Source organism: Seriola aureovittata, chromosome 19 (assembly GCF_021018895.1).
Source record: "Seriola aureovittata isolate HTS-2021-v1 ecotype China chromosome 19, ASM2101889v1, whole genome shotgun sequence".
In the NCBI taxonomy this organism is placed as follows: Eukaryota; Metazoa; Chordata; class Actinopteri; order Carangiformes; family Carangidae; genus Seriola; species Seriola aureovittata.
This window is the reverse complement of record NC_079382.1, coordinates 17,391,013-17,416,038: the sequence shown is the minus strand read 5'-3', so window position 1 is coordinate 17,416,038 and position 25,026 is coordinate 17,391,013. Positions and strand designations below refer to the sequence as shown.

Sequence of the window (25,026 nt, the reverse complement as noted above, 5' to 3'; positions counted from 1 at the left end):
TCCTTATGATCTTGCACCACCATGAGGTTCTTCACATCTTGACATCTGTTACATTGATTTCCATGAAATTTTACTCAGACATTTATACTCCCCTCTGGATGAATTCTGCTGGTGTCATCATCGGGTCAAATTTTTTTAACTTGTTTAATGAAATACCTGCAAAGTGAATCACATTCCCTTCGGTCTCAGCTGTAATTTGTGTATGCTGCTGATTAGCAAGTGTCAGCATACTAACGCGGACGTGAAATGTTGACGTTAGCTTTTAGCTCAATAGCTGTGCCTATAAGTACAGCCTACTACGGTCTCTTAGTCTTGTTTCAGTGTTATTTGTGTGACTTGGATTTCTTTTTCATGTGCAATGGGTGCATTGGATGATTGTACTTATGAGCATGTATGGGGCAGGTGTCCAATTTGTTCAAAATGTCCCACAGTCTTTCACAAGATGTAAGGGCTGAGGGGAAAAAAATGAAAATCTGTCCATCTCTTAGTATCAGCTCTTATAGCAAGCGGACAGAACATCATCAGTTCCTATTCTCCTCTTGTCTACTCTAAAACTTCTGCCACTCACTCAGCCGAGCAGATAGTCCTCACCATAACAATGTGCAACAACAAAACACTAATTGCACAAATACTCCAATCAAGACACAGTGCTCCCCACTTACGAAAAACAAGCGCATCAAATTCTGTCTATTTTCAGAGCACACTGTCTGCATTACGCCCCTTAGTAAAGGGAACAAAAGAGCCAGTGTATGTGAAAACAACTTGTCGCCTTTCTTCATGTCAATCTCTATTAGTGTAGGAGCGCCGCTTGAGTGGAACTTTGTGAATGGGGCCCATTCTTCTCATTCCTCTGCTTCCAGGGGCAACAGAGCCAGGAATTCTACCGCTCTCCCTCGCTGGGTTACCACGGTCACGTATCTGATAGGTGGTTGCCCCATGTCTGTTGATGTTCACTACTTGACATCTTAATATATCTCAGACTCAACGTAATAGTCGGCTGCTGCACTGCCATCTTGTTTGATGATGTGATGTAAAGGGGATTTTGATTTTGATTTTGGATTACTGAGACTGAGCTTTCCTCATTAAAATTTCCTTCTTTCCTCACAGACCAGTCCATCACACCACCAACAGAGAACATGCCTGAATTTATAGGAGTCTAAAATAATCTCCAACATCCATCACTAACAAGTAGGAATTACAAAATTATGTTTTGCTGTGCTTATATTGCTTATATTATATTGCTATATATGGCTTGCTTATATTCAGGTGCATTCCAATGCATTGCACAAATGAAACGGTGGAGCTACTCAAAGATGTAAAACATTAAGAATAAACTGGTGGATGGTGGCAAAACATCTCCAGGAAGATTTGGGGAAAACAGAACTACGTCAGTGTTTAATTGGCAGTGATATTCCAAACTTGCAGTTTAACCATGGTTGTTTTTGCTTTTTTATAAAATTTTGTAAAGTAACTACAAAAACTGTATAGTAAGACAATTAATATAGTACTGTACACAATTATTATGCTAGTAACACGGATTGCGACATAATAATATACTGTATATAACAGCACAACGAGTATACAATACAATTAGGACATACTTGTAGTATGGAATTGGGACAGTTTTGGGCTTGATGAGGATTGTGGCCTAATTCCTACTCACACACAAATTGCAACTGTATTTTGAGCATGTAGTATTATACATTTAGACACAGAAACTTACAAACTTTTGTACACTTTGTTAGAATGCATGCTGGATCTTTGGTGCACTGTTGATGGGCACTATTGTCGTCTCAATGTAGTTGTAACATCCAGTCAATGTTTTTTGTATCCGTTTCCTGTTTTATTTTGGTGTACCTACGTACTTGTGTCGTTGCAGTTCCTGTTCTCATGTGTTTCCCAGCCCCCTGACCTCCCTCTCATGTGCTTTGCTTACTTACCTGCCGATGCTGTTTTCTGCCCATTGAACCTGTTGTTACTTGGTCTTAGGGTCTTTGCCTTATCGCTGCCTGTTAATGTTTGCCTTTTTCTGACTGCTTCCCTGTTCATGATCCTGGATTTTGCTGTTTTGAATTTTATTCTGTCTCCAGTGAGTTTTTCTGCACCTGTCAAGTTTTCACCATTGTTGTTACAGTAGTCGCTAATTACAGCAGAAAACGTTAAAATACAGATAGGTTCAGATCTAGGAAAAGGTACATTTCCAAAGTTTGATTTTGCTTTTCATCCTTCAGTGCACATATTTCATAATTTCCTTATAGTCAAAAACAGAAAGTTACATTACTTTGTTGTGCACAAACTCCCCAAAAAGTATGCTATTAAGATCACTAGGGACGCACCAATCCAATACTCCCCATTGGTATCAGCACTGAAACTGACATTAGGTAGATGGGATGACTAATCCACATTAAATACAGTTTTTTTGTCAGTGTTGTTAAAAAGTCAGTGTCTCCATTATCAGTATTGTATTGGGTAAGTACTTGGCAACAGCAAATACCTCCAAATGAGGTATCAGAATCAATATCAGGAGAGAGAAAGTTGAATCTGTGCATCTCTAAAGATGAGTATATATAGTATCTATAATTCTACATGTAGTAATATACAACGGTGCATATATTAGTGATTAGGCTTTATAGAATATGGATGTAACTAAAGTTTTTTTTTTCCTTTACTTTCCATAGAACTGGAAAGTGAGTTTTGACAGCAAGAAATGTCAGCAGCTGGTAAAGTGTTTGTTTCATCATTGGTACAGACATACTCCTCTGCATCAGGAATCAGGAGTATTTTCAGAGGCTGCAGTAAGCAGTGTGCTCTGCACAGAGGCTTTCACTGTGACTGCTTAGTAGATGTGCCATCTTGAAATCTAATACTGACATTACAGTAGTTTAGGGTGTTTGTTTCCTACTACACTGTTACACTCATAAACAAACTGATTCCAGGCAGTATAAACAGCATGAGCCCATCATTAGATTAAGTGTTCTCAAGTTGTCAGTTTTTCTGCTGACCAATTAACTGATATATCACTATTTTATTGGCATAACTAACAGGAAATTTTCATTGTCATTGACTGTCAGTGATGTATCTTTTCTAAGCTTTAATCCATACTGAACTGCATTCTGTGGCCAACTCAATTAGACCACTTGAGCTAATCCTGTGGGAGCAGTTTTTCACCAGAGAACAATACAAACCGCCCACACAAATATCTGCCCCATGACAGAATGGGGTGGGTAGTGTTAAGACCCATAGAGCTACAGGAATAGAATGGTTTTAATGACGGTAATCTCTTTTCCTTTGTCTTTATTAGATTGTTATGCAATGCTGGATGACATTTTAGAGTAATGGATGCATAGACGGAAAGTAGAAATAAAAAGAACGGCAGAGGTAAATGCGGAGAGAATGAGTAACTGAAGATGAGAATATGAACTACTGTCACTGGAAGAAGAATTAATAATTGCAGAGAAGAAAAGACAGACAGACTTAAAGGACAGAGAGTACAGAGAACTAGTAGTTGTAGCTATTCACCGGTGATTATGTAGGAGAGAGAGATGAATTCTTGCAACTCCCATACTGTTCACCCACTCCTGATGTTGCTACCTGCTGAGCTGCTTTAATTAGGACAGTGTTCGTTCTCTTATCTAATTAAAATTTTATGCTGAAATAATTAATGTATATGTGAGGAAAGCAAGCAGGTGGATTTTGCAAAGCTGAGCCTATAGCATTTAAATCAGTCCCTTAACATGCATACTGTAAATGCACCTTTGTTACCGTCTATTGGAAACTGATATATAACATATTAATGATCCAGGCTACTGTATATTCATTTCATGAATTAGTTTACATTTGCTGTACTCGAGACTTTGTGTCGGGCATCTTTTGATAACTAGTGTTATGTGCTTCATGACTGATACAAAAGCTGTTTCATGGGTACCATCCAGCAAATGGTGAAGATAGATTTTAATAAAAGAACCTCACTGGTTACGATCTTAACTATTTCTTATATGTTTCTGAGTGTGTTGTTACCTTTACTTAAGAAAAACTAAATTTATAAATGCTTCTTGCACTACTGCAAAAATAAATAAGATAAATCCTAGTAAGTGTCTGACATAATTTCATTCACTCACTCACACATTGAACCACCCTAACCCTGGTTTGTGACTTCTGTGGAGCTTACTTACGTAGTGTTTGCCCTTGACAAACTCAAGTTGAATGCATGTCTGTGTCATACAACAGATTTGTGTGTAGGAGAGGTATAATAAAGCGCAGCACATTTAGAGCATCCTCCATCCAGAGCACATGAAAAGACATCTCAGCAGGAGCAGTTGCATATAATCAACACATGGCCCTTGAGCTCCCTTCAACTATACAGAGCGTTTTAGTGCCTTGCAGCTCTTTTTTTTGGGTTTTTCAACACATAACAAGTGTTTAAAACAGGGAGGGCTGTGGCTCAGTAGGTAGAGCGCGTAGTCCACTTATTAGAAGGTTGGTGGTTTGATCCCTGGCTGCCTGGCTAGATCTTGAACATGCTGTGCATACAAGACAGTCTACAATTATCAGAACTTGAAGTGCTCTGCAAGGAAGTGTGGGTGAAAATGTATAAATCATGCATACAAATAACAGTGTTTGCAAGCTGTCATGTCTGCCAAAGGAGGGGTTACTTAGAACAGGGTTTTGTAGGGGGTTCAAACCTTTACGCAATCATGCCACAATCACTGTTTGTTAAATAAAACATTAACACTCAAAGAAAAAGTCATTTTTATATGTATGCTGCAGGGGGGTTGTACTTACCTCTTCTCAATCAACACAATAAGCCTATGTAATTTGCCCAAATTTGGCCAAACTTTTGCATAAAACTGTAGTCAGCCTGTGATGGGTTGTCCTGTCACATTGCTGTACATGGATGCAAACTGCAAGAGATGATGCAATATCAGCTGATCATTTTCAGTGTTCATCAACACCCAAACCTGCCACACAATCACCAGTTGCTTGAAGAGAGAAGCCCATCAGATTTTGTTGCCACGGCAACACTCTCCCTCTCTCCCCATCCCTTCATCAGCAATCTGCCTGTCCGTCCGCTCTTTCCCTTCTCCGTCGTATCGCGAGACTGCCCGGCTGTGAGCACGACCGCTCTGATTCGTATCGCGAGAGTACGGCCTGGAGGAGTTGATAGAGGAGGCGGTGACCTCATCGTCGTGGCGAGGCGGAGCGAACCGCTGCAACTTTGGATGAACTTCTAATTTGAACAAACCGAGAGGCGGTCGGCAGAGTGCACGGACAACGGAGGACACAAAGGTGAAGAGCCCCAGAGGTTTTCTGTAACAAAATCTTAACCGCCGGTTCCTTTTACCTCTACCGGCCGACACGGGTTGTGTATACCGGTGACTGACCAGCGAGAGCGTTATTTTTCCTCTCAAAAACGCCGACAAGGTGGAAATTAATAAAGGTGAGTGCGCTCCCTCCTCTGCTGGTCTTCTCACTGACACTCTTAACGATAACAACACCGTTATTTTTGGTGAGCAACACACGAGCAGTTCATGGTTTGTCTTTGCATTTCAATGTTTGGGTAAACGTTCGTGGATTTCAGGTAACGCTTCGGAGAGAAAACTACGCAGAAAAGTTTAGCTAGGAGTCAGGTTGTTTAAGTAACGTAACTGTGTGGTGTGTTATATTTTTTAAGCTAACATCTGCATCAGTTTGCTGTATTTTAACGAGCTCTCCTAGCAATCATGTCGTTCGCTAAATATTTCGTTTTGTGTAGCTTTTCGCCACCATTCAGTTAACATTTCGGTCTCTGTGCCTCTCTACAGCAGAGTCCACAGTTTAAAATGCAGACAACGATTCACCGTTGCTCCTAAAGAAACAGGAAACCGAGCAAACTGACCATCAGATTAAGGTAATTGTTGTTTAGTTTAGTCCCTCCGTGGCTGCTGTATAATTGGGATGGCTAGCTGCTGAGGCTCTTGTGGGTTTCCTGTCTCTCTTAACCTCGCTGTCCATCTTTTACTTGTGAACGATGCATGCAAATGTCACATTGGCGTGATTTATTCATTGCAGATAAATGCTGTCATATCTCTGGCCGTGCAGCTCTTTTCTCAGAAACTCGGAGTGGATAGTCCTGACTATTGCAGTGCATTTTTGTTATCAGGCATTGCTGTCGTTTGCATTTGCAGTACTTCACTAAAGCTCTGTAAGGTGTGGATTCAGACAGAGGTGCAGCCGTGGGTTTGACAGTTTATGACTTTTCTCTTAAAACTAGGCCTCTTGGTTATTAAATATTATAAAAGCATATATAATATGTTACTGGAAAACAATGCCCACCTAGGAACTAGCAAATCAAACATGAAGTTAAAGCTGAATTCCTACCTAATGCTCTGTCAAAACCCCTCATTAATCAAAATGGCCGTCTGTGTAGTCTTGTCAGGTTTGAACAGTGATGTAACAGTGCTACATTAAAATGATGAAGGTGCCATAGATGCTTTGATCATCAAGCAATTTCACCACAGAATGAGCCGAATCTATTGTTTGAGCAAAACCCAATATGGCTTTAGTCAAATTAAGATAACTCTTAAGACTCACTAAAGTTCACTTATATGCAAGTTTAGTGGACCATGTTTGTGTCTGAGTTCTCTTCTGCCCTAATGACACAGTGAGAAGGATTTTTACTGTCAGTGGACCCCCTGTAGCTTCTCTGTATTCTGTAATTGCTGCCATCTCCACCTGTGGAGTCTGTCCCTAGGCTACTAGCTTCAACCCTCTAGGGGGCTTGCATACACACACAGAAACACACTCCTTCCCCCTTTGAGAAGTCCTAAATGGACACGTCAAAGAGATCTCATCTCTATTCATCGGGTGGCCAGGGTGGGTCATATTCTCAACTTGAAACACAACAGCAGCATTAGAGATACGTTCCATCCGAGACGGCGTTTCAACTTCTTTGTCTGCTCTGCTTTGGCTGCTGCAGCCGCTGCGTCAAAAAAACCCCAGAACTCTCATGTTTAAGCAGTCGAACATCTCATGCCATCAGCCCTCCCTCGTCGGTGCCTGTGAATGCCAAGGCTGAGCAGATCTGGGGGCTGTGTCGCATTTACAATATTAAGTAGGCTATTGAAATTGAGTGTGTAGGTGGAGGCGCGCATGTTCTGTAACACATGTAGCTGTCGAATTAAAGGGGAGGTGGGAAAAAAGGAAAGAGAAAAGAAAAATATAAGGGTTGCTGATGGGCTGCTTTTAGCTGCCCATCAGCAACCGGCTTTTGGGATTTAGAGCAGCTGGAACATCTCTCTAGGTGTTCCTGGATTAAGCAGCTGGAGTTGGTTAAAAAGTTGTCTTTGAAAGGGCTTCAACTCTCTCCATCATAAACAGAGTAGGGGATCTTATCGGCAGTTTCATGTGAAGAATTTCCCAGGGCCTTAGCTAGTGCTTGCAAGCAAAATCTTTAGGTTTAAATTTGTATTAGATGCACTGTGATCTAGATGTGGTCACTCAGTCAAAAAGCCTCTAATGTGTAGCCTAGGCCTATCTGGGACAGGCAAGGTTTTTGGCAGTGCACAAAGACAGAGATCTGGCAAATGCAAATTCAGGAAAAAGAGGACATTTCAATCTCATAGCTTGACAGCTTGCACTTAAACTATCTACATGCAATACATCACTGACAAAAGCTGCAAATTCTTGTTTCCCTTTTTTCGACCTCCCACACTAGCCTCACTATACCCCCCTCCCTTACCCGGTTACTTTCTTGCATCTCTGCCTCGTCCTCCCCTTCTGTCTCACTTGTGTTGCTTATTCTTTACTCTCCACCTCCCACGATTCCCTCCTCCCTTCTCCCATCACTGCCAATGCCTTTTCCTCTTGTCTTCCTTCCTTCCTGTTGTGGAAGGCATGCCAGGACTCTGACATTCTCATCATCTTTGTCCATGTCCCTCACCTTATCTCTCCTTCTCTCTTTCTCCCATTCTCCCTCCCTCTTCCTTGTCTCTTTGACTTAATTTCTCCTTTTCCTTTCCTCAGTGTTTCTGTCTCCCTCCCCTGTCTGCTCTCTCTGTGTCTGCTGGAGATTGGAATGCGACTTCCCTCTGTTTAAGGTCTTGGGGTGGGCTGTCTCTTGAGAAATACCAGAGCAAGAAATACTCTTTAACAGTGAATAGATCACACTGCAGGGCAGAAAGATTTAATAAAACTAGTGACGCTCCAGCAAATGTGGGGTTTTCCTGCATAGAGAATTTTAAGGTGGCCATCTAGCTCAAATGCTACACATATATTTACCATAACCTGAACATAATAACACCTATTGTGAGTGTTGGGTTGAATGCAACTCTGCCCATTGTAGTTGCAGCACCAGAGTCACATCAGGATGGCATTAGGATGCTAGCTATTTAGCACTGCCCATTATAAGTATAATTCCTATTTTCAAACAAGATATAAAAGGTAGTGAATGATGGAAGGGGTAGTCAGAGGACCAATCCAATGGATCAACTAGTGTCCGTCTGGAGCTGTGACTTTCCTGTGAACAAAGTAGTGGTTGCTTGAAGTGAAGAAGGCCGATTTTGAAAACTGATAAAAAAATTGAGGTAAAAATGCACACCTATGGTAGTCACGTGCTGGCTCACAGCTAGGGTTGTCATGACACTAGAATTTCAAACTCGATACAGATACCCAGCAAAATACTTGATACCAATTTCGATACCACAGGGAGAAAAACGGCTAATGTGGCTATCCGCTAATAGTTAAACGGCTTGCGGTAACGCTTGCTGCCGACCAGGTAAAATAATAATGCAAAAATAATTCCAAACTACACTTTTGCTTTTTTCAGTTTAAACTAAAACAGGTCGCGAAGGCCCTTCAGCAGCAACACTTGCCATGTTAATTTAGTTTTAAGGTGCATTTACAAAGACATCAATTTATCTGTCCTTGGTAATGCCTTATGTTTTTGATTTCATTGTAATTTAAAAATATGCTTTACTTACACCTGAGTTAAAGTTTTCAGTGGTACTATGAATGAATAAAATCAGCTAATGGAATTTGAGACCACACTATCATACAAAGATTATTAACGTTATTAACCAAGTTGCCAATCCATTTCCCCTCTAAACTGACATTATTGGCTGTGTGTATAGACTTCATACAGCGACCTGTCTTGAATGATAACACAGCCAAATGAACTCATAACAATGCTATTAATTCAACAGATAATTGGTCATGTCTGGCCATTTTGCTAAGACAGCGAAATTAAGAAAGCATTTTCAAATATTTCAAATGATAAACAGATAAACAGTATCCCTGAAGACTTGAGTACAGCGTTTTTAGAAAGCCTAGGTCTGTGTGCTCTGACACATTTGAAGTGCAAGCCAGCATATTGTTTTCACTTAACAAACAGCCCTTGCTGTGTTTTCTCTGATATGTGAAATTGCATATCTCTTTTGATCCGCAGCCTTTTGCGGAGGATAAATCGAAAACCCTGTTGAGGCTTTCAGTTGGTGATGTCAGGGCCTTTGATAGCAGACAGAAAAGGAAAGAGAGGGCACAGGAAGAAACTGTTAATTTTAGCCATTCCACCTGAGGCAAGGGCAGTTAAAAGCTAAATTTTCCTTATATCATATCCCTTTCTCTTTCTCAATTTTCCACTCTCTGTCTGGTGAAATAACTTCTTAATTAGGGCTAAGAGTGTGGATTATAGCACACAAAAGCAGGGTGGATTATTAAAAAAAGCCTCAGATTTCAGTTGTGACAGATGAGCAAAAAATCTATAAAAACATCATGAAACAATGACTAGGCAGACTAATCCATGTAGAAGTAAACACAAGGACATACTGTACAGATGGAGAGCCCAGAGAGAGAGAGGACGATACAGATATAATGAGAACAATGCTTAAATGCTGTCAGCAGTAGCGAGGAATCGTATTTCTTGTAACAGTACAAGACAGGGTGGACAATCAATACCAGACAACAGCACAACGTTGAATCCTAAACTTTGACACAAAGATGGAAAGATGATGCAGTGCATGTGGCTGTTTTGGACTAAACAAACAGTTGCCTACAGATTTGGATATATTGTTTTAGCAGTACTTTAATTGTGTTGGAAAAATCTGGTTGGCTAGCGACACAGTGAAAGTGACTAGTCAATTTAGATACATTGCAGACTGGACTGGTAGAAAAATATTAAATGACCCATTGTTGACTAATGCTTAATTAGGACAATTAACATTGGGAACCTAATACAGGTTGTTATGGCTGGACCTCAAGAGATATTATAGTAGGTTGACTTTTTTAACCAGGCACTACAGCAAAATGCATTGATGCATATAATGTTTGTGTTTAAACCTACATTATCTACAATTAAACAATGATAATAATTAAATATGTTGAAATCCTTCTGTACACAGTGCATCTTTGAGCAATTCAGCCTGTTTCTATCTATCCCTTCATTTGGTCTTCCTAGACCCCTGATGCATCAGATGTACATATTCACCACATATTCCATCTGGCTTTGTGATTCTTCTCCTGACCAGGATCTAATGTGAGTTTGACAGTGCTAAGGGTTTTGGTATCAAAAAGTAAACAAATGTATCTATAATAACTGTAAGAATACTTTGCTATAAAATAATTGTAGGATTGTTACAACCTTGTTCTAGGTACAGTATTGATGTTTTTTCTGGCCCACTAAACCATAAATGCTGTTCTTCTCAATCAACGAGATGCTCAATCATACTTGTGGAGTGTATGTTGCTGCGGTACCTTTATATTTATCAAATAAAAACACAAACTCCCATGAAGTTACAACACTTTGCCTGCAGTATGTGGAATCAGCAAAACAAATATTGCAAAAAGGTGTCAACATCCGTGTCAAGTAATCGACTTTGCTTAGTGGATATTTTCATACAAAGTCAAGTATAATTGTTTGACTTAGTTGTGATCTGTTTTAAAACAACCACAACATCACGACTGTTTGGTGTGAAAAGTGAAGTGCAGGTGTGGCGTGTTCATTATCCTCTACTGAACATGGCTCTATGTGTGAAGTTGATCATTCTCTCGAGATGTACTGAGACCATCATCTCTTAGCGTCCATGATGACATTGCAAGAACGCGAACAAGCACGAGATGTATGGGAGCATTGCCGAAATTCCCACCAACTGCCTCGCCATCTGTTTCCAAGCAGATAGAGCTCTCAAATTTCTGTCATGCTGGATGACTAAAAGGATGTCACTGCTGTTGGCTGCCTGGGCTGGTATTAGTGATAGAAGTACATTCTCTGACCCTGTTGGATTTGTTAAGTGCTGCTGTCTTTCTTGTGCCATTTTGGGAAAATTAGTGTGAGTGTGTGAAGCTGCAACCTGAAATTTATGCAAGCAATTTGTCAGGAAATTACATAGCAATTTCAACACTCAAGATGTCATTTGACTGAATTTCTTGTGCAGCTCTGGGCTATTAGCTTTAGTAGAATTAATATTTGGCAACTTGAGCCTATTCTCCATCCTAGAATTAACTGTAATATATTGCATGCTAGTTGCAAATTAAGACTTAAGACAGGCTTAGCATGATGGTTACTAAAACCTTTAATGCTGCTGATAGCCTTTTGTGTTTGGTTTTGGAGGTGAGAAAACTCTATATGGATTTAGTTACACAACATTCGCTGTCACTTTTTTGTATATAACCAAGTGCAACCCTGAATGCTCTCCATAGAAGAATTGCTGAAGGTGTGTGCCGTTATTCCCATATTTAATGATTACTGTGTCTCCCCTCTGTCTTTGATGGCCGGCTTTTCACCCTGCCTTCAAGTGCGGCCATTCAGAACAGCTGTAAACACTTTTGCCTTGAGATGTAGTCAGACAACACATCGTATGAATCAGTAAACTTTAGCCTGGACATCAGACCATTCAGTGAGCTCATGTTTATTTGCTCTTTCAGACGGGTCTGGTCCCCTTCCCGTTCAGACAGATTTCCATTTGTCCAGAAACTGGCCGGGCAAAACACAACCACTTTTCAAAAATGGGGCAGGTGTGATATGACACAGGACTGCAGATGACACATCTTTGTCAGCAACCAAGATGGGTGCCACTGACATCAAGTTGGGCAGGTTGGGTCAAAAAGTGACAAAGCAGCGTTCCGATTAAATTCTCTCTTCGTCTCTCCTTTTCTCTCAAACACATACACACAAGGTGCAGGTCCTCTTATGTCTTGGCTGTCACATGTGCAAATACCAAACTGTAAAGTAACCTATATATATCACACATCTCTCTGCACCCAGACTATAATTTATAATGCATTTTGCCAGGCCCACAAAGACGGTATAGATCTATGCATGTTGAAGAAGAGTTAAAGACTTGATAGGAAATTTGTTAGAATCCAGATGTGGGAGAGGATGAAATCAATCACTTCATACCACTTTGTACAGTGTGAACCAGTTTGTGTGATGATGAAGCACCAATTTGAAACCAATGAGTGTAGTGTGACTGAACATAATGCACCATCAGTTCTAAAGCATAAAAGGTCCTCTACCCATTACCAAACCTGCTTTAGTCAATCTGGATTGCTCATCAGGTTTGACAGGCTAGGTCTGTACCTGCAGCTCTTCATGAAAAACATCACGGGATCTCATTAGTGTTAACCTCAATGTCTTTCGAAGCCTTATTTCAATATCACTGTTTGAAAATTCCTCAAGTAAAGGTTGTTGTGGAGAGTTCACATTTCAACATCATATCCTCAGGATGTCAACGAATGGCATGTGTCAGGTTAAGGAAAAGGCAGAAGAAAAATACAAAGAGCATCAGTGTTGCTGATACTGTTACTGTTGACAGTTGACAGCAACAGTCAGTACAAATTTGTAGAATCAAACTGAAACCATGGCAACAATATCAAATAGTCCACCACATTGCACGCTTAATCTAGGTAGTAAGTAGTGCCAGGAGTAAAATCTGGAACCAACCAATCATACTATCTCAGTTGAACAGTAATGTCGTCCTTTGGGCAAAGCTTCAACCAGATAGGCACTTTTGCTTTGTAAGGTAATGAGTGAAAAATCATGTGAGATGAAAGATGAGGAGATGATTTGCAATTTTGCAAAGGAGTTTCTATTAAGGGATTACAGCACATTAATTATATGATAGGTTTTACCTGAAGAGGCCTGAAGATTAACTCAGGATTTGTTTGTCACAGAGATGTAGGCTGATTTTTATTTTTGTCTGACGCTCACAAAATTCTTCTTTTCCCATCCCGGTGTTAAGTGGAGCCCTAAATGCCCTCCTGCTGCTTGTTAGTCTTCGTATGAACTTAAATAATTTAAGTCATGGTCAACTCGATTACATGTTCTTTGCAAATTTTTTGCACCAATAGCTCAGTGTCATTTAAAAAAAAAATTCTATTAACATTGCATGCAGATTAAGTTCTGTGGGGTGTAATGGAAGAATTTAGTTGCAATTTTGTTAACCTGAATAGAAAACCCATTAACACAAAGAAATAAAAAACAATATTCTGTTGGGGTGTCAGTCTAGCAGTCTAGACTGTGATCATTTCAGCAGCTCTCCAGCATTATATTTAGGCTGTAAGCAGTGTGTGTAGAGGGCTACTCATATTCATCAAGCTGGCTGCTGAACTTAACATGATTCACATATTCTGGAAATGTGCTGTTTATTATGAACCACCTACTATAATTTAGCACTGGGTAACATGCTGTCCAGAAGAACCCAGTTACAAAGAAGCATGGATAGTGTTTTGTCCCCCTGGAGCGTTTGAACCACCTTCATCAGATTATTTGGCATCCAAGCATTGTGATGGCATGAGAATTTACTTAATTTGATGTCTGAATTACTCTGATTTAAAAACTGTAAAACAAGAGCTTGGTCAATTACATAATGCACACAGTTCAGTTTGGGGAAACAACATTCCTGTCCTCTGCATATCCTGTAGGGTTTGAGTATGTTTATGATTCGTGAATGCCACAAAATCTATATGATACTTGTTTGTTTTGCAGTTTTGTGCATGTAACCCGTACATTTTTGGGTCCAAGCCAGCCAGAGAGTCTGCATTACTGCCGTCATATCAATGAAAGAGGACGAGAGTGCACCAAAAATAAGATCATCCTCTTGAATTACTGATCAATGTATTCATGCAGGATTAGTATGATTAGGCAACCTCAGAGGTTTCTGAAAGTAATAAGTAAATTCTGAGAATAGATCCTGAGAAATTAATACATATTTCAGTTTTTGTTGTTCATTGGATCTGCTTTCATACTGAAGTTTGTTGAGTAGCCAAAATGTCAAAAATGCAACTTCCTTAACAGACCCCTGCTTCTCTCTGCTGCCGTAGGGAAACCTCCTCTGATGACAGTCACACAAGTAGGGGGAACAGAGGCACGGGATTAAAGGAAGACATATCCTGGTCATTGTTCATCACTGCTGGATGGAGCTACTTCTCAGATCTAAAGGAAACTGTCACTACTTGAAGTTGGGAAAGCTGTCATCTGTTTGCAGTAAGTGTTCTTTTTTGATCAAATGCACTCTATACTATACTTGGTGTATAACACTATCAACTAACTTTGAAGCAGCTGCCTATTTTATGTGACAAAAAAGATATAAGCGATGCCGTCTTCTCCTTTGTCATACTACACATTGCAGATCCGCCGCAGTGTGACGAGGTGGTTCAGAGAGAAAAATCTGGCTTTTAAATCAACAAGCTTTTGAGTTTCCCAACCTTGAAATTGATTCATCAAGTGAGCTGTAATTGACAGTCTCTGTGTTTTCACTGTCAGTTTGAGTTCTCTTCCTTGGCTGTAATGCCCCACTGAGCCTCAACAAACCAAACAGATAATCTTGTGGCCATGTTGATGTTTCTGGTAATGCCACTACTTGGGAGGGGTTATGTTCAGATACTGAAACACACTTTTCAGTCAGAGTTGTGGTTTAGTTCTCAAGATACTTTAAAATGTCAGTTAGGAAAAGGAAATCTGTCAAAAGCCCAGTAGTAGACAGTTTTTAAAAGGAGGAGATAGAAAAGCTTAAAGACGGTTCCATTGGTACTATTTGACACTGATTACAAAATATGCAATAATCAACGTTAAAGCTTGGAAAAATATGATTATTATTCATTGTTTAGTTCAGTTTAGACAACTTTATTTATCGCCCATGGGCATTTATAATCATTCATTCATTATTTACACTTCATTATTTTTTATTCCTTTTTTCACACTGATAAAGCTAAGCTGCCACATCAGGACTGTGGATATGGTTTGATTACATTTGAATGACAATGCTGTATATATAAATATATATATAATCTGTCCCAGTATCACTTGGGCTTTAACTTTATTGCAGCATGCGCTGAACATTCGTCCAGTGCACTGTAAAGGCTCCAGGCTCCCATGAACTGGAACAGAGTAAACGGCAAATAGATAGATGGATTTTTTGTGCTCGAGCTCAGCTGTTGCTAGCTTGATTATTGTGCTGATTGTTCACCAGCTACTTTTCTGGTTGAGGCTGACTGGTAGGTTCATGTTTGTGTGTATAATGTTTAAATATACATTTGTAAAAGTCTTATTGTAGAAAACAACATGGATGTGGAGTTGTAGAATAAAGAATGCTCCAAGAAAATAATCTATTTGGCAAATGTTCAGGACAAGGAAAAAAAGTCAAGCTAAAATAGGGCTAGATACATATTAATGGCATCTTCATCTCTCTAAAAAATGTTGACTGAAACTCCAGCACTCTCTCATTGTGCCAAGGAGGAAAGATCCTTGTAATGAGAGACATCTTGCTTGGGTTTGTGGGTTCCAAGGAGGTCCTCGATTGTGCCAGGGGTGGTAAACACATAAATCCATCTTGATTTACTGAAAGCATCAGCAGCTTTTGGCTGAACCCTCGACAGCCTTCCTGCTTTGCAGATCCATGTACTGACACAAAGCCAGAGATTGTGCTGATAGTAGTGAATTCCACACTGACACTTGTTAGGAGATTATTTTAATTTAGAAATTTCTTTTCATGACGTTTTTTTTTTTTCTTTTTTTAATTTATCGCTCTGTCAATGATATACGTGAAAAATACTGCAAAATTCCCCTCAAATTTACCAAGTTGATGTGGTCTTATTGCTATCAATTTCCAATTATTAAAAAAAGGAAAGCAGCAAAAAAGCTAATGTTTTATAAAATGGAACCTGTTAATGTTTAGAAGTTTTGCTTGATAAATTATTAAAACGTTTAATAGATGATATAGTTGATAATATTCTGTTCATCAAGTGATCAATTGTTTTGGTCCAACTTCTGATGATTCCAGTGCCTAATTCACAGACAGACATAAACTAGGCTAGAAGATTGACTGGATCAAGTGGACCCGTTGACAACTTTCCCCTGAACCAGAAAAATGAGGTCACAATGCCCAGGCTCACAACATCTGGCTTGCAGGTGGTGGAAGCACAAACCAAAACAGGAAAGTGGCCTGTCATGATCTGTAGTGCTCACTGCAACCTCTGCGCTCACTTTGCTCATCCAAGAAAGGGAATATTTTGGCATGTAAAGGTGATGGCCTTGAGAGCCAGAGTGGAGTTTCCATTCTTGGGTTTAATAGATTTCAGGTTCATGGCTTTCCAGAGACTAACTGTTTGGTAGAAGAGCATCAGTCTTTCATTAGGTTCATCACATCGTGCTTTTAGCTGAGCCATGGGTGTACAATGGCACACAGAGGAATGTGTGAGAATGCTTTGTGTACACAATAGGGATGACCTCATCGTTTTGAACTTCATCTAAGCTCAACATGCTGTAGAACAATGAAATCTGCATGTCCCGCTTCCCAGTCCCCCCCCCCCCCTTACACCATGTATGTGTGTGTTTATGTCCCCATCACTGAGGTGGGTATTTACCTTCTTGTTTACAGAGGTTCTTAAAATATTTACCCAGGGTTGAACTGGTTAATGATTATTTGGACAAGCGGGATTGGAAGTGTTGGGCTACACACACTGGGGCATTTGTGTGACATTGTTGCAGAGAAACCAGCTCCAATGGGCTTTGTTCCTGGTGTCAGTTAGTGAATGCAGGTCCAACCTCTCTGACCCTCTGTAGGTTAGAGGGTAAAATTCTGCTCAGAAAGCCTGTAAACTGAAGGAAAGTCTAATTTATGCTTTTATTTCCAATCACAAAGACTCACTGAGTGACGATGGGTTGTGTTATAGTGTGCAAAATCTGTCTTTTTTTTATTGTCTTGACGTAGGGTAAGATGTTTAATAGAATGGTGTAGAACTTTACCAAAGATTATTTTCTTTATCCATTCATCAGCCGAATATTTTTTTCAGTTAATTGTTTGGTCTCTACAACATCAAAAAAGGAAAGAAAAACACCCATGATATTTTCCTGCAGCCGAAGGTGACATCTGTTTGAACAACAATCCAAAACTTATCTGATGCAACAAATTCTAACATTTGAGGAGCTGGAACCATCAAATGTATTTTTTCTAACAAATAATTGTCTAATAATTGCCTTCTTCGACACCTTTTGAATGATCTGGGTTTTGGACTATTGGTCGGACAAAACGAGCAATTAACCAAGAACATAATCTTCAAAATAATTGATAATGAAAATAATTTTTAGTTGCTCCATTACTTTTTTTGTCTTGTCTATTGATATTTCCCAAGGTTTATTTTTTCCTACAATTTTCAGAAGTCCAATTTTTTGTCTGTCTAGTAGATTCCTGCCAGTAACCTTCTGTCATCCCTCATTCATCCAGAAAACACTTTTGGCTCAGGAAGGAAGTGATGGTGACCTTGTCTAACTGAAAGCTTTCCTACCAAATTCTGCTGTCGTCCCATCACACCTGTTTCCACTGCATCTCTCTCTGTCATCATGAACTCAGACTGTTGCTGCCTTGTTACCCAGTCACTCAAATTGAGTGGGCTGCTCTATGGCGTTAGAGTGCTTTAAATGGTCATTGGAGGCAGTTTACCACATAGTGCTTTGATCCATTCCAGTTGCGTTCTGACAACTTCTAGCTAATGCCTCCGCTGGGTCTCTCCAGCTGCAAGGAGGAAAGCTCGATCAGTGGTTTATGGATGTGAGACAGTGTGAGCTTAAGCAAGCTCCTGTTTTTCATTAAGAAGCAACTTGCTCATGGGACAAAAGTTGACTGACCCAGCAGTGCTTTGTAATGACAGCAGGCCAGTTTAGAAGTAGAGCTTCATTGAGGGACTACAGGGTTGTTTTTAATGAAGTGACTGCCTGGAGCCCTCTCACATCTCTAAAAGCCCTTGGGGAAAATGGCTACGGTTGGAGAGAGGTTGAAATAAAGGAACTCTCCCTCAACCTGCCTCCCTTATCTATCTGTCTACTTTATAGTCTCATCACTGACCAAGTGGTTTGAAAGGTGTAGCCTATTTTTTCCCGGTTTTACTTTGCAGTCAGTTAGTTAGTGAACAGATCTTCACAAAATAACAAATAGACTGAAGGAATTAACTTTTCAGGGGAATACTATTTCTCTGTGAATTTAAATTGATCAAACTTGTGCCTGTGTTTAGGATTATGCTGAAGATTGTGAGAAGCCAGGTGTGGAGACATAATGGGATATCAGATGACTTGAATAGCATCATTGTAGTTGGACATTACAGTCTGCACCCGAGATCAGAAGCGTATCTAGAGGATTGTAGCTCAAAGCACCACTGGTTCTCATTGCTTCCTGATATGAGATTCAGTAAGCTAATGTTGCCAGGCAACGGGTGCAATTCCACTTTTGGCAACTATTGCTTAGTAACAAAATTTGTTTCCAAGAAGTAGAGGCTGAATCACTGGTGGGATCAATGATGGATACAACCCTGGAATCTAATCAGCCATTTTAGGAATTTAAAGCAGTATATGGAGTGTTGAGTCAAATAATTATATCGTAGTAAGACGTCACTGTTAAACATCAACTGAAGGGAGTGTCTGGTCCACACAGGCTACCTTATGTTTTATTCACTTGAATGAATTAGAAATCAAAAAAGCTGTGGAAAAAAAAATAAGCTGATAGCCTAATGTTGTTGGTCTTCCTAACACCGGAGCGTATTCACGCTATACATGGGTTTCATCTTAAATTTTTGAGTTTTCAAAAGCACGATCCTCCACAAATATCCCCACAGGTCGTGTCAGCACTGAAGCACTCTTGTCTCACAATGCACCTCTGCCTGCAAATAGCCAATGGTGCACTAGTAGGAGGCGGAGTAGGAGGAGAGGGGTGGTGTGAACAGGGCCTGCGGGGGTGGTTCTGTGTTACATAATATCAGATGAACCCAGCTGTGCTGTGTTGTTTAGCCCATGGGTGAAGTAGTGCCAGGCAACCTGACTGATGTGTCCACCTGCGCTCATCAGAGTAGGTTGAGGATTAGGGTACAGGTCAATGAACAGATTGACTCTGAACAGAGTGATCACATGTAGTCAGCGTGGATCAGAGGCAAATTGAAATAAGCAAAACATGAAACGGCATCACCATCATCCCTCTTCCGGCACTGTGTTGCTATGGTCGCACAATTGTTGTCTTGTCAGAAACCTTGGAGTGTAATAATAATGCAGGGTTCTAACAACAGTAATTAGAAGCCATTTTATTTCTTTTTCTTTTTTTTCTTTTTTTTTTTTTCTTTTTTTACAACTACAGCGTCCTCCTGTAGCATTCGCTTATCCTTACAGCCGCTCTACAGGCAATGGAGCAATGCACCAAGAAGAAAGGACAGATTACACTAGTTGGTACCAATACACACTATCTTCTCTCCCTTCATGGTGGCAATGTGTTACCCAGCGATAGTGGACAGGAACGTCTGTGAAGACTCAGTTAGTGTTAATTTCCCCAGCTGGCTGGTGTGTTTCTTTTGGCAGACTCTGCAAGTAGCGTAAAGAGTGAATAATAAACTACAGGTGACTTCCAGGAAGGGGCTTATCACCCTGCAAGCTCTATTTAAGAAGCCTGTATCAGAGTCATTAAAAGGTCATTATGTTGCCCTCCTAGACCTCTGTAATTAAAGGAAGAGGTGTCTGTGTTTTAGCTCAAACTGTGTTTCTGATACGGCATTACAGCTAGACTTACAGACGAATCAATGTTTTCTCACATGTACTATTTAATAGTTGTTTTTTTTTTTTTTTAACAAACACTGGCTAAAAGTCACACAAAACACTCCTCAGCCATGAAGCGACTAGAACCTGAAACTGCTTAAAGAAGTATAAGCAGCGCCACTGGCTGTGCTCTTTTTCTGTTGTATAGCAATCTGTGTTGTGTTATAGCCAAAGCAAATCCAAATTTTGAGTCAATTAAAGCTGGATGGTAGCTACACATTGCTGTTATTCCTATGGCAGTGTAGCACACTGGACAGCATTTCTCTTTGTTAAGTGTTCACTATGCTGGGACCACACAGACAGGCCATTGGCTCTGGGCTCAAGGTGATGGATGCATGGATGCAACTGTGTAGCAACAGCCTGTTAAGCACTGCCTGAAAACACCCAGCAGGAACTCCTTTTTGATTAGTTTGCCTCTATCCAGATTGTCATGACTTTAACCATGTTTGGCCCCTCTGACAAAGTCCGATGGGAGCATTGTGGAGACTGGTAGGCACCCTTGGGTTTCTTACGCAAAAAGTTAATACTTTGCTTCTGGCACTGTCTGCCTGCACTTAAAGTCTTCCCCTACAGGTCTTTTTCAGCCCTCAAATGAGCAGGATAGTAAATAAAAGAGGTTGGACACAGGGGGAGATCAGAGGTGGCCATAGAAAATTACATAGAAAACATGGGTAGAAACTGAGGATTTGATGGGCTAGAGATGAAGTGGAGATAGGGAGGGGTAGTAAGAAAATGTAGATCAGGTTTTGGGGGGGTAAAAGTGGAGAAGAAAAACTAGTAGGGAATGAAAAGACATTTGATCTGTACCAGGAAAATAGGCAGAGGGTAGAGAGAAATACTAGTAAAGCATTAAAAGTTTTAGATTGATGAGTGCAAGTGAGAAGCAGGGGAAAGATGAACCTCAAGAAGATCCAGCCCCCACATTTAATTGTTTTGTTTGGCTAGGAAAAGTCCCAGATGCCTGTAGTCAAGCAATGGCTTGACCCTCCCTTTGGTTGTGAGCTGTGAGTTGTGAGGGCACTGCACAGAAGGCTTAGCAGTAGGCCTTGTATTCAAAGCCCTTTTCTCTTTTTTGCCCCATGGGAGGTGCAGAGCCTCGTATCTGTCAAAGTGTCACAGGGCTAGCTGTCTACAGCCCTGTCCCTCTCCCCACCCGTCCCTTATAAGCACGATTACCCAGGAACCCCTGCACACTGTTTCTCACGGCCATTAAACATGCACTTGTCAATCTGCTCCTCATCTTGTGACCGATGCCCTCACAGTCTTTGCCTCCTAGCTGGTTTCGTTCCTAATCAATACTCCAGATTTTCTACTTCAGCGATCTTCTACCATGAGCCTTATCTATGCATGGTTACATTTGTGCACAACCAAATTTGCCAAATAATGCTTAATTGCCCCTTAAAATCAACTGCCTCTTTGGTTGGAAAACAACTGCTTACTCATTTGCACATAGTTGGGGATCACTACCCTGTAGCCTCAAATTACATGCATGGATTATCAAACTACAAGATACAGTATCTAATATTTTAATTGTGGTAGTGAATAGTCACCAATAGACACATCTAGTGCAAAACAAAATCAGTTAAGTATTTTTATATCATACAACCATAAAGGGATGAAAAGTTTTCTATATGCCAGATTAAGATTAAAGGAGTTGTGATTGTTTGAGTTATGCAGGTTTTCTATAATGCAACATCGATCACCTGTAGAAGAAAAACATTTTATTCATGTACTCAGTGTAATCTGTAATGAAGTGAAGAAGCATGTTGCTCTGGACCTCTGCTGTTATCAAGCTTAGCTACTGACTATCAAACATTCAAATGTAGAACTAAACCACCAATCAAAGAGTTATCTCTATTTGTAATAGCATGGAAATTTGTTTATGCCTGTATTTAAACTAGTCGACTTTCCCTTGTTAAATTTATCCGTTAACTTAAGCTGTCCGCCCTCAGAACTTGTCAGACATTGTTTTTGGCTGTTAATGATGCTACCTGGGACTGTGTATGGTGCTTGCAGATTATTTAAAGTGTCAGCACAACAAAGAGAAGAGTGAGAACAAGACTCTGCGCTAATTGCTGTAAGTGCTGGGCTTGTGTATTCAGATGTCAGGATGAAAAGCGTTAGCATACGCTCTTCCTCTCTCCCTCTTTAATCTACCTTGATGCTAGAGCAGCAGTTCTTTTCCTCATCTTGTTTAGAAGCTATTCTACCTTGCCAAGGGTACGTGTGTGGTGTGTAAATTGGCACACATTTCTGGCAAGCAGTGACTCAAATTTCTTTGACTTTGACCTATGAAATAACACACTTACAGACTCCATGTTAATAATGCTTCATTTGATTCAAATTAGTAGCACAGAAATCTGATCATATTGTTTAGGAAATAGATTTAAACAGGTAGGTTATTATATATTCACAAATAAAAAAAGCATATGGTTCAACTGTACAAAATACACCACAAAGTCAGCAGGCTTGCTGACAGATTGTTATGAAATAAAAATGTGACCCAAGGTTAGCAAGGACAGAAAAAATATTTCAAGTTTTGTCAGAAGGGGGGAAAATATCTTGCCCTCAACAAGAGGGACTTCTCAGAATCACCTTGGAGACACAGTGTCAGGAGAAGACAGGAGTCTTTATGGTGACTTGGCAGTTCCATGGCTACCCCTGCCACCACCGTTGTTTATTGTGTGAATGAGAAGGAAAAGAAAAGATCGAGAGAAGAAACTGAAAGAAGGAAAAACATGTTTTTGTTGTCAGGCTGTTGTGGGCTGGAGTTTATGAGCTTTGAGGCTAGGGATGTAGTAGCTGTGATTTATAGCTTTCATTATCAAGGTTTTACCACAGTGTTGGTTCCCAAAAGGCACCACACAGACCCACACACACTTGACATGCACACTTGTGGGGGCTTGCGCTGTGCCAGATTGTGGTTAGACTGAGGTGCTAAACAGTTCGTTTTTTTTAAGGTGCAGCTTTGACCACAAGGATTAAATGTTAATGCAGTCCTAGGTCTATCTCGGGAGGTGAGGTGCAGGTGGCTTTTTGAGACACACACACACACACACACACACACACACACACACACACACACACACACACACACACACACACACACACACACACACACACACACACACACACTTCCACACATGGACAGACACAGTTACACACACTTCCCTGGCTACCTGAATCTTTGATATTTGTGCTTTTCCTGTGCTCGCTGAAGTGCTGACACATAGCAGCCTGGAGACGGAGGGGAAGTGAAGAGAACGGAAAGGTTTTTCCAGTTGAACTTGTGAACTCAAGTCAGGACTCTCCCCCTCTCCCCCTCTTTAACATCTTCTCATCTGTCTCACTTTATCTTTTTATATTTCTTTCTATAGCATTCTCTTTGCCCCTCAGCTCCTCTTTTTTCTCAGATTTTACCCGTTAACACCTTCTGTTCTTCCTCTCTGTATCTCTCCCCCCGTCTCATACTTGTGGACTTCAGCTCTGGTGTGATTTACAGACGTAGCAGAGGATCTGCTACTTCGGTCATGCTTTCCCTCCTTGCCACATTTTCTCAATTCCCCTCTGTTCACAGATGATTCCCAGACTTTTTCAGGCACACACAGACTTTCTCATTTTCTTTTCTTTTCCTTTATTTCTTCTTTTATTTTCACAGTGATACTTGGCTCAAACACCAACCACATTGCTGCTATGGCACTTAACTGTCCTCTCCTCAATAGTCTTTCGTTTAGCATTAACTCTCTCAGTAGGCTGTTAGTGTGTACATTTGTGGAAAATTACACAAAGTTGCATGTAAACAGTCGTAAACATATACTTTTGATGACTATTACCGTGATGATAGTAAATCAGAGGCTTTTGTGGCCATTGGATGAACTCCTGGCAAATCAGGAGCTTCACGAATAGCTTGGCCCATCAAAACTCACTCGCCATCAGTGCAAGCACACACACACACACACACACACACACACACACACACACACACACACACACACACACACACCAGGTTTCGCTGAATAGCAGCAGCGGCAGCAGCTAAATGCAGGTCTAATCCAGGCTCGATTCTGAAGAAGGTTTAACCGACAAATAGATTTGACACAGCGGCTCCGCCAGCCTGTATCCCTGTTTTCCACAGGGTTGAAGAGTGTGGGAGAGGAAAATGAAGGCTTATGTCCCCATGACTGAGGAATGTGAAAAGCAGGCAGCTGAGACTTGATAGAGAGCTGTGGCCAAAACAATGAAGATAGGTTTAGAATGGGCAGAAAGTGAGGATAGGTGGCAAAGGAACAAAGCTGCTTATGCTGGCTCGCAGTGGCTTTGAAATGTCTTTGAAATGAAATCCACAGAGAATTTGATGCACTGTGAGTTTCTGCATGTTGACTTCCCCAAACACCTTCTTGGGGCTATGTTCAGTATGCACCTTCACTCCCTCTATGTATCACAGGCTACTCCACACTTTATTGACTCACTCCTATAATGTGTGGAGTTCTTTTAGTATGGGGTGTGAGGTTGGTATTTTTATAGGCCATTAATAAAAGGGTGTTGATTTTACATCAGTGTGGTGCATTCTGTAAGCGACCACATTCTTTTGAAACAACTTACCAAATACTTACAGGCTGTACTGTACGTTATTCAGGGGCCGTAAAAACTCATTAGAACACCAAATGTCAGTCAGCCCACAACTGAAAATAGTCCCCAGTAAATGTAATACTTACTCCTGTTTGTGTAACATTTACTTAAAACTACAGTGCTCTTTTTTTTTTTATTTATAGGAAATTACATAGACGTTTATGTGAAAATACAACTTTGTATATAATTGTAATCCACTTTTAAGTGTATGTCTTCTGTCGATTCTGAGCTCAGTACTAAGTTTCACAGACAGGGCAGAGAAGTTGTAAAGTGCTGAGAGAAGTACTACATTGTTGGTTCTTCATGGGCTCTGTTGACATTATGAAAAATATTCAACAATGCCAACCTCATTCTTTAAA

General features: G+C 40.5%; 1 protein-coding gene across 4 annotated transcripts in view; it reads left to right on the top strand.

The window, feature by feature from the left end:
• The first annotated feature begins 5,185 nt into the window (after positions 1–5,185).
• sipa1l1 (signal-induced proliferation-associated 1 like 1) overlaps positions 5,186–25,026 on the top strand; it is a 73,308-nt gene continuing 53,467 nt past the window's right edge. For 3 of the 4 annotated variants that reach the window (XM_056405230.1, XM_056405231.1, XM_056405228.1), the window contains exons 1-2: positions 5,186–5,437; positions 14,293–14,455. The gene's annotated coding sequence lies outside the window, so the exon portion shown is untranslated. Of the gene's footprint in view, positions 5,438–5,801; positions 5,888–14,292; positions 14,456–25,026 lie in introns of all 4 variants that reach the window. The other variant, XM_056405229.1, reaches the window with a different exon arrangement.